The sequence below is a fragment of the Hevea brasiliensis genome, chromosome 17, assembly GCF_030052815.1.
Source record: "Hevea brasiliensis isolate MT/VB/25A 57/8 chromosome 17, ASM3005281v1, whole genome shotgun sequence".
Lineage (NCBI taxonomy): Eukaryota > Viridiplantae > Streptophyta > Magnoliopsida > Malpighiales > Euphorbiaceae > Hevea > Hevea brasiliensis.
Window position 1 is genome coordinate 22,124,254 of NC_079509.1, and position 10,077 is coordinate 22,134,330.

A 10,077-nucleotide genomic window follows, 5' to 3' on the forward strand; every position below is an offset into this window, starting at 1 on the left:
ATTAGGAGAAAAACATATCAGGCACATACGCAATGTTTGTAACTTTCAACTCATTATTTTTATACAGTTAAAATATCAATTTTTATTTAAAATTTTTTTATTAATTTAATGTTAAAATTAAAATACAAATAAATTGAGTCAACACAAAATATTAGCTTTAGATCCATTAATATGACTGTTGGACTAATGATTAATTTTTGAGAACCATTTAAATTCAGATTATTTTAAATTATGTATAGATTAAAACAAGTTATTGTTTGCATTGAGTTGAGATTATTTTTAATTTTAAATTGAACTGATAAATCAAATTAAAATTTATTATCTTTAAAAATAATTAAACAAATATACATAAAGGTGTTATGGTTAGGGACACATTCAGAAAATTTTATCAGAAAAAAAAAAATATCATATAAATATAAATATGAGTTCTCGCAAACTAACAAAATTATAATTAAAAAATAAAAATAAGTTATTCAGATTTAATTTTAATGTTAGAAAAACTATGTATTTACAGTTACGATCCCTTTCTTATATATGGAAAGTTTTTATATAGTAAGCTAAGAAAAATCCCTGAATATATCATTGGAAATAGTTTTTAATAATATTTTAAAATATTATTGTACGTTGAACTAAATACCAATGCTTTAAAAAAAAGGAAAGAGCTAAATACTAATTTTAAATTTCTATTTTTAAAATAATAAAGAGTGGAAAAAGTTAAATTAGTATGTAATCAATGCCTCTCGAGCTGATAAATTTTGTAATGTTATTTCTGCTCAAGTCCAACTCCTCTAGATTGCTCATAGTATCCAATTCTAATTATTAAAAAAAGCTCAAGTAATTAAATGATTATGAATAATGAGCAATTGAATCAATTAGTAACTTCATAAAAAAGGGGGAAAAAATATCTAACCTGTCAAATTGAATGGTCCTTTTAATAGATTATATGTTATCCATAGAGTTTTAAGAGATGAGAGCCCCTTAATGGATGATAAAATATCATTGCTAAAGTTATTGTAACTCAAATGAAGATAATCTAGATTGCTCATCTTTGGTAATTTTTCACCTCCTGCGTATATAAAAACAATTATATATTAATTTTTTTTACTGCTTATTGATACGGTGTCCGCAAGTGCACGGGTCACAGTAGTATAGTTTTAAAAATTGATATCGATCCCACAGGGAATTGTGCTTAAATTGGAAATAAAAGTATAAGCAAATTAGAATGACAAAAATTAAAAGATATTAAAAATAAAATCTAAAAATTAAAATTAAGACAAAAATTAAAGATGTAAAATGAAATTTGGAATTAAAATTGGTATTTGAGGAATTAAAACTAGATCAATCAATTAACTAAAATTAATTAAACTAGATTACCCAAAAATTAATTTGAAATATCTATTTATGAAATTGAGAGAAATTAAATCTAAATTCAATAAAAATAAAAATAAAGTGATTATAGAAATTGGATTTAAATTGGATTTAAATTTAAATTGCTATTTATGAGGTTTGGAGGATTTATATCTAATTTCAATGAAAAATAAATTGATTCTAGAGATTGGATTTTCAATATTGTTTGCATGTGGTTTTTCCCTAATTTAGCCAAACACATGAGAATTGCAATTTTGAGGGAAATCAATTCTTAAATTTTTGAAACCTTTTTCAAGCATCTCAAAATTGGTTTTCATTAAATCAAACCCTGTTTTCACGGTATTTCAAATCTAACAAAAACCCAATTAATGCTCTAATTGATTTTTGGAAAGTTCCCCTTAATCTTCTTAGCTTATTTCTAACACCAAGAAAATAAAGTTTATTGCAAGATTATCCATCCCCAATATTCACTTTTCAGTCCATCTATTAAGGATTAAAACTTAACTTAATGAGGGCCCATTCATCAAGCAAGGAAATAAGCACACAAGCAATAAATCAAAATATAACAATCTTCATTTAAATGGCTAAATCTTCAAAACCACAAAACAAATCAATATTTACAAACCCATATCTAGAATCTCAATCAACTACTCACAAAAAATTGTTTAAAGACAAACCCAAATGAAGAAATGAAGAAATAATGGACAAGTAAGCTAAAAGGGGTAGAAAAACCCAAGAAATTTGCAGGATCTCTGCAGAAAAGTGCGTAAACTTGATCCTTGTCACTTTGGAAGAAGATGCAGAAGATGCTCCTCCCTTTCCCTCTTTCTATCTTTCTAAAAATGCCTCCCTTGCTCTCTTTCTATCTTTCTAAAAATGCCTCCCTTGCTCTCTATGCTCTCTATGCTCTCTATGCTCTCTATGCTCTCTATATCCCAAGAAAGTGATAAAATGGGTCTTTATATAGGCTAAGGGATTGTTCTAGAATGGGTAAAAGGGGGAAGGATCTAGAAAAAGTGAGGTAAAAAGGCTGGAGTAACGGAAATGCCACGTCAAAAAATTTTCCAGAAAAACGACATAAGTAAGTCGGTTGTGTCGCGGGTTGTGTCGCCTCTCATTTTTTTCTCAACTTCAAAATTTTTTTGCAATTCGATTTTAATCTCCTCCAAATGGCTACTCTGATCAAAATACATCAAATTTCTCCAGATTTAACCTACAAAACAAATAAATTCCAAAAATTAAACTAAGAAATGTGAAAATTGTAAAATTGACTAAATATATACTAATATCTAAAATAATAGCTATGAATAAGGGTAAATTATGTGCAAAAATTACTCCTAAATGATGATATAAAATGCATGCATCAAATTCCCCCATACTCAAACTCTTGCTTGTCCTCAAGCAAAATTTCATTAAAACTCATTTGGAAGGGAATAGAATCAGTCTTTGAAAACACAAAATTCACTAATCCAAACCACCAACTTACCTCTAGCCACCAACATTCCAAATTCCCACCAGCAAAAGCACAAAGAATGAAGCAAGCACTCTCAACTATTACAGAATAGCTAAGAATTAACCAATCAACCCAAGCAACAAATACCAACCAACTACAAGAGTCAATTGTGCCAAAACAAACCTAAATGAAATAGATAGCCAATGTGTCTCAAATAGATGGTGAGTAATGTATGGAAGATTATATTGCCAAACCCATATGCAAGCATAAAAGATCTAACTCTACTAATGTAACAAGCATTTTTCAAAGAATCATTAGGTCTTTTTAAGGGTTGTAATGGGGTCTAATAGTGTAAAATTGTGGTTAACAAAGAAAGGGAATAAGGTAAACAAAATATGAGAATAATATTAATCATGAAACTCAAAGTGCATCCAATATTTTTTTTTTTTTATATCAAGAGGAAAGAAATTCACAATGAATCTCAAGTGCTATCACAATGATTATACAAAGGGACTATTTTTTTATGCTTATTTTATTTTATTTTATTTTGATTTTGTATGTGTCCCTATTTCATGTCACACCCAAAATTACCTTTGGGATATTTTGGTGACCTTTTCAACTTTTGACAATTACTCTAGCACTTTTCAAGATGTTTCAATCCTCCGAGATTTTTTTTTTTTTTTTTATTATTATTATTATTTATTTTTTTTTTTTTATATCATTATCATTTTTTTATGCACTTAATTGCTAAAATACTATTCTCATAGATAGGTGGTAATGTTTAGGTTTAATGGCTAGGTAAATGATTTGGGTTCCAAAGAAATTAGGAGATTAAGGTTCTAAGGGGTTTGCAATGGTAAAAATGAAATAGAGGTATGTTAAGGCTAAATGTGAGGTTTAAAATATGAAGGAATGCCTAAATCATATTCTTATCAAATGCAAGTTAAAAATTTCGCTTTGAAAGATCTAAGATGCTTGTTCTAGGAATGGTGAGACGACAATGACCATTTTCTTCCTTAAAGGCTTATCCAGACACTCAAAACTCAAAATAACTAACTAGCACTGCATACCTAAATTGATATATTAATTTTCAGCTATTAAGTAAGAGAAAGAATAATGCTTAAGACTTTGTACCCAGCTGGAACTTTCATTCCACTAACCATCTAAAGGCAAGCTGGATTGCTTGAATAAGTGGCTTATGGAATTCAAAGTCTGGTTTAAAAATTCAAAAATTTTAAATGAGTGAATGATATGCATGAGTGTAAATGTATAGTCAACCTAATTGCAACTAAGTATGCGTAACTAAGTATATGAGGCTATATGCAAGTGTATATACGTAGTAATGAATGTGTCACTATATGCAAATGAAAAAGGAAAAATAATTTTTGCAAAAAATTTACCCTCTCCCCCATACTCAGAATGAACATTGTCCTCAATGTTAGAAGAGTGCATGGAATGGGATAATGTGCAGAAAATGGGTAGATCATATGTGCATAAAGAATTATTACCCTGTTGCATAAGCGATAGCACAACTTGTGTTGACAGTGACACAAGCTGAGATGAGAATTGTTACCTCATTGAAGTGCAGCCAATTTAATTAGATAAAATTTGGACAGCTGCTGCACTCATTGCAAAAGAAACAGTGCAATGGAATCCATTAATTAAATCGATTAATCTCAAAAATTTGGAATAGGGAAGTTAAGCTCAAAAATATAGCCATCAAGTGTAAATCCGAAGTAGCACATAAAAGCAAGTGAGCAATGTACTAAAAATATAAAAGAAAAATGTATTTTATGAGGAACTAAAAAAAACTGAATAAGTAAATGGTTCAAGTAAAATAAAAACAACACAAGCAAAATAAGTTCAAAATATGAAGTAATTAAGCAATGAAATTAAAGACATGAAATGTTTTTTTTTTTTTTTTTTTTTTTTTTTTTCATCTGCACAAGGAAATTAGAACAATGTTAAACTCTGAATAAGGAGTATATAAAAAAAAAACTTAAAACAAATGAAAGAAAAATTGGGAGTTATGCACAAAAATGCTAAGTTTAGGTCTTTAGCTTGACCATACTTACTCAAAATTTCATGGAGAATGAGAAAGATAGCAAGTTGCTATTTTCTCAATTGGCTCACCGGCTAAATAATGCCTCAACCTTTGTCCATTTACCTTGAAATTACCAGATTTTTCACCAAAAATTTCCACAGCACCATGAGGTAAAACTTTCACAATTTTGAATGGACCTGACCACCTTGATTTTAATTTTCCTGGAAAAAATTTTAACCTTGAATTGAATAAGAGAACCAAATCTCCTTCTTTTAAGTCCTTTTTCTTGATATGCTTATCATGCCATTTTTTAGTTCTTTCTTTATAGATCCTAGCATTTTCATAAGCATCAAGTCTCAATTCTTCTAATTCATCAAGTTGCAAAAGTCTTTTATGTCCAGCAGCTTGCAAATCAAAATTGATTGCTCTAATGGCCCAATAAGCTTTGTGTTCTAATTCTACGGGCAAATGGCATGATTTCCCAAAAACTAACCTATAAGGTGTAGTTCCTATGGGGGTTTTAAATGCTGTTCTATATGCCCAAAGAGTGTCATCTAATTTAAGGGACCAATCTTTTCTGGACTTATTGACAGTTTTCTCCAAGATTTGCTTGATTTCTCTATTTGTGATTTCTACTTGGCCATTTGTTTGAGGGTGATATGGTGTGGCAATCCTATGCTTTACCCCATATTTTCTCATCAACTTTTCAAATTGGTGGTTGCAAAAATGGCTACCACCATCACTGATTATGGCACGTGGGGCACCAAACCTGGTCAAAACAAATTTTTTCAGAAATTTTACCACAACTTTGCATCATTGGTAGGTGTAGCTATAGCTTCTACCCATTTAGATACATAGTCCACCCTACCAAGATATATTTATTCCCATATGAAGATGGAAATGGCCCCATGAAATCAATTCCCCACACATCAAATAATTCAACTTCTAATATGGACTGTTGGGGCATCTCATCTCTCTTGGAAATGTTGCCTACCCTTTGGCACCTATCACACTTGCTTACAAAGTCTCTCACATGTTTAAACATTTTAGGCCAATAGAAACCTGATGTCAAGACTTTTTCAACAGTTTTTGAGACACTAAAATGACCACCATATTCAGAGGAATGACAATGGTAAATAACATCATGCATTTCTTCCTCTGGTATACATCTTCTAATTATTCCATCATTGCATCTCCTAAACAAAAGCGGTTCTTCCCAAGAATAAAATTTAACATCATGCAAGAATCTTTTCTTTTGCTGCCAAGATAAATCAGGTGGCAAGACACCACAAGACAAGAAATTCACAATATCGAGAAACCATGGAAGTGCAGAATTCAACATATACAACTGCTCATTCATGAAAAATTCATCAATTGGCACAATTTCATCATCTTTATTTTCAGTTTTCATCCTAGAAAGGTGATCAGCCACCACATTTTCAACACCCTTTTTATCTCTTATTTCCAAATCAAATTCTTGAAGTAATAAAATCCATCTAATCAACCTAGATTTAGCTTCTTTCTTGCTCATTAAATACTTTATTGCTGCATGATCAGTGAAAACAATTACCTTTGAGTTGACCAAATAAGAACGAAATTTATTGAGTGCAAATACTACCGCAAGGAACTCCTTTTCAGTTGTGGCGTAATTGACTTGAGCTTCATCAAGGGTTCGGCTTGCATAGTAAATGGCATAAGGTTTTCTATCTTTTCGCTGGGCGGCTCCAACGAGAAACTCACTTGCATCACATATAATTTCGAATGGCAAAGTCCAATACTGGGGTTGCATGATAGGAGCTATTGTTAATGCCGTCTTTAACCTGCAAAAAGCAACCATACAATCTTGATTAAAATCAAATTTAACATCATGATTCAAAAGATTTGTTAAGGGTTTAGCAAGTTTAGAAAAATCCTGAATAAATCGCCGGTAAAACCCAGCATGTCCAAGGAAACTCCGCACTCCTTTGACAGTGGTTGGAGGGGGCATTTTTTCAATAATTTCTATTTTGGCTCTATCCACTTCAATTCCCCTTTTTGAGATTAAATGCCCTAAAACGATTCCCTCTTGGACCATAAAGTGGCATTTCTCCCAATTCAACACCAAATCATTATCAGCACATCTCTGCAAGATTTTAGACAAATTAGTCAAGCATGAATCAAAATTAGTTCCATATACTGAAAAGTCATCCATGAAGACCTCCATAATTTCTTCAATAAAATCAGAAAAAATAGCCATCATGCACCTTTGAAATGTGCCAGGCGCATTACACAATCCGAATGGCATCCTTCGATATGCAAAGGTGCCATAGGGACATGTAAAGGTAGTTTTTTCTTGGTCATCGGATGTATTGGAATTTGAAAGAAACCGAATATCCATCTAAGTAACAAAAGAATGAATGCTTGGCTAATCTCTCTAACATTTGATCCATAAAAGGAAGAGGAAAATGGTCTTTTCTTGTGGCATTGTTCAACTTCCTATAGTCTATGCACATTCTCCAACCTGTAACAGTTCTAGTGGGTATCAATTCATTATTTTCATTTTTAACAACTGTCACCCCACCTTTCTTTGGTACAACATGCACAGGACTAACCCACTCCTTTCGGAAATAGGGTAAATAATTCCAGACTAGTAATTTTAGGATTTCCTTTTTCACAACATCCTTCATTGTAGGATTCAATCTTCTTTGATGTTCAATGGAAGGTTTACTATTTGGCTCAAGGAAAATCCTATGCATACAAACTGTTGGACTAATTCCTTTTATATCATCAATTGCATAACCCAAAACTCTTCTATATTCTCTCAACACTCTCAACAATTTGTCATTCTCAATATTAGTCAAACATGCATTAATTATAACAGGATATGTTTCATTGGGTCCAAGAAAAGCATACCTGAGGTTGGAAGGAAGAGGTTTAAGATCTACCTTTGGGGCATCCTCTACCTTTAATGATGGTGGTTTGATCTCCAAATTTTGCACTCCTTCAAGTTGAAAAATTGTGGCTTCAGGATGTGGTGGAGAGCTTTCCAAGTATTGCGCAAAAATAGCCATGTTATCATCATCAATGCTCCCACCATGGACTAAGCAATTTTCAAGTGGGTCTTGTGGATAGCTTTTTCTGAAATGCTCTTGAACAATCTCATCAATAATGTCTACCCGCAAACAAGACTCAACTTCTTCATGTTTTCTTTTCATGGCTGGATTGATGTTGAATATCATTTGATCATCTCCCACTCTAAGTGTCAATTGCTCACCCTTTACATCAATTAATGCACCAGCTGTTGCCAAAAAGGGTCTTCCCAATAAGATAGGAACTTTTGTGTCTTCTTCCATATCCAAAATGACAAAGTCCACCGGAATGTAAAATTTTCCAACCTTGATAGGCACATTTTCAAGAATGCCTTCCGGATACTTAATTGAACGGTCAGCCAATGAGAGATACATGTTTGTGGGCTTCAACTCTCCCATATTCAATTTTTCATATATTGAAAGAGGCATTAGGCTGACACTAGCTCCAAGGTCACATAAGGCATTTGCCACACAGTTATCACCAATATGACAAGGAATGGAAAACACACCCGGATCTTTGAGTTTGGGAGGTAACTTCTTCTGGATTATAGCACTGCATTGCTCTCCCAAATTGATGGTGTCATAATCTTCTAGCCTTCTCTTGTTGGAAAGAATCTCCTTCAAAAACTTGGCATAACTCGGCATTTGGGATAGTGCCTCAGTGAATGGCACATTGATATACAATTTTTTTAGCACTTCAAGGAACTTGCCAAATTGCTTGTCTAGTTTGTGCTTGATGAATCTTTGAGGGTAGGGAAGGGTGGGTTTGTAAGGTTCAGGTGGGATGTATGGTTTCTCTCCCTCATCTTGCTCACTTTTGCTTTCTTCTTCTTTTTCATTTTTCTTGCTCTCAACTGAATTTTCTTCTTTTGTGCTTTCTTTTTCTTCTCTCTTGTTTTCACTCTCTTGACCTACTTTCTTACCACTTCTCAAGGTCACCAACTTACATTGTTCATGAGGGTTTTGTGGTTGGCTAGGTAGTTTCCCATAGGAATTGCTTCCTGATGAGCTTGCTTGTTGCGCCAATTGAGTCTCCAACATGCGGTTGTGGACTTGTAATTGATCCATGGTTTGTCTCATGTGTTGCATTTCTTCCTCCAATTTGCTATTCATCTTGCTTTGTTCAGCAAAAAATTTCTCCATCATGTTCTCCAAGGATGGCTTCGGTTCATGGGATGGAAGGGATTGTTGTGCTCTTGCTTGATATCCAGGTGGTGGCTGCCTTGTGGGCTGAAATTGAGGCTGAAATTGAGGCTTGTTCTGCATAAACCGCTGGTTATGAGCATAATTTGAGCTTTGGCCTTGTTGAGCAAAAGTTGCTTGTGGTCTCCATGTTGAGTTGTTCATATTAGAATAAGAATTTCCCATAGGTTTTTGTTGATAACCTCCTGCATAAGCAGCTTGCTCTTGCAAATAATCATCACCATAAGAAGAATAATTAACTCCACAACTTTGAGTTCCATTTGTGAAGGCAACTTGTTGCATAGTTGTAGGAGTTGAGGTTGTTGCCTTTGTGCAAAAATCACTAAGAAGCTGAGTCAACTGATCAAATTTTGCATTCATGTAGTTAACTGAGTCAAGTTCATAGATCCCAGCTTTCTTTGGCTCAAGTGCTCTAGGATTTCCCCATAAATGGGTATTATGAGCAATCTTCTCTAATAGATCATAGCATTCTTCACTTGTCATTCTCATGAAATCTCCTCCTGCTTGTGAATCAATTGTGTTTCTTATGGCTGGAGTAACTCTGGTGTAGAAATTCTGAACAATCATCCATTTGGGTATTTCATGATGAGGACATTGCCTTTCAAGCTCCTTAAATCTCATCCAAGATTCATACAAAGTTTCATCATCTCTTGGTTTAAAAGCTACCATCAAATTCCTCAAATGAGTAGTTTTCCCAGGTGGGAAAAATTGAGATAGAAAAGCTTGAGATAGCTGCTCCCAAGTAGCTATAATAGCTTGTGGGAGTGAGTCATACCACTCCAATGCTGAATCCCGAAGAGAAAATGGAAATAATGTGAGCCGAATAACTTCATCAGAAACTCCAGGTTGTCTTTGTGTACCACATATCATCAAAAATTTCTTCAAATGAGAATGAGGATTTTCAAGTGGGCTACCTCCAAATTGTGAATTCTGAACCATTT

General features: G+C 33.1%; 1 non-coding gene across 1 annotated transcript; it reads left to right on the forward strand.

Annotated features, from left to right (window-relative positions):
• Positions 1 to 9,713: 9,713 nt before the first annotated feature.
• Positions 9,714 to 9,820, forward strand: LOC131175681 (small nucleolar RNA R71). Its single transcript, XR_009145873.1, has one exon. It is a non-coding gene; the product is annotated as a small nucleolar RNA R71 (small nucleolar RNA).
• The last annotated feature ends 257 nt before the right edge of the window (positions 9,821 to 10,077 follow it).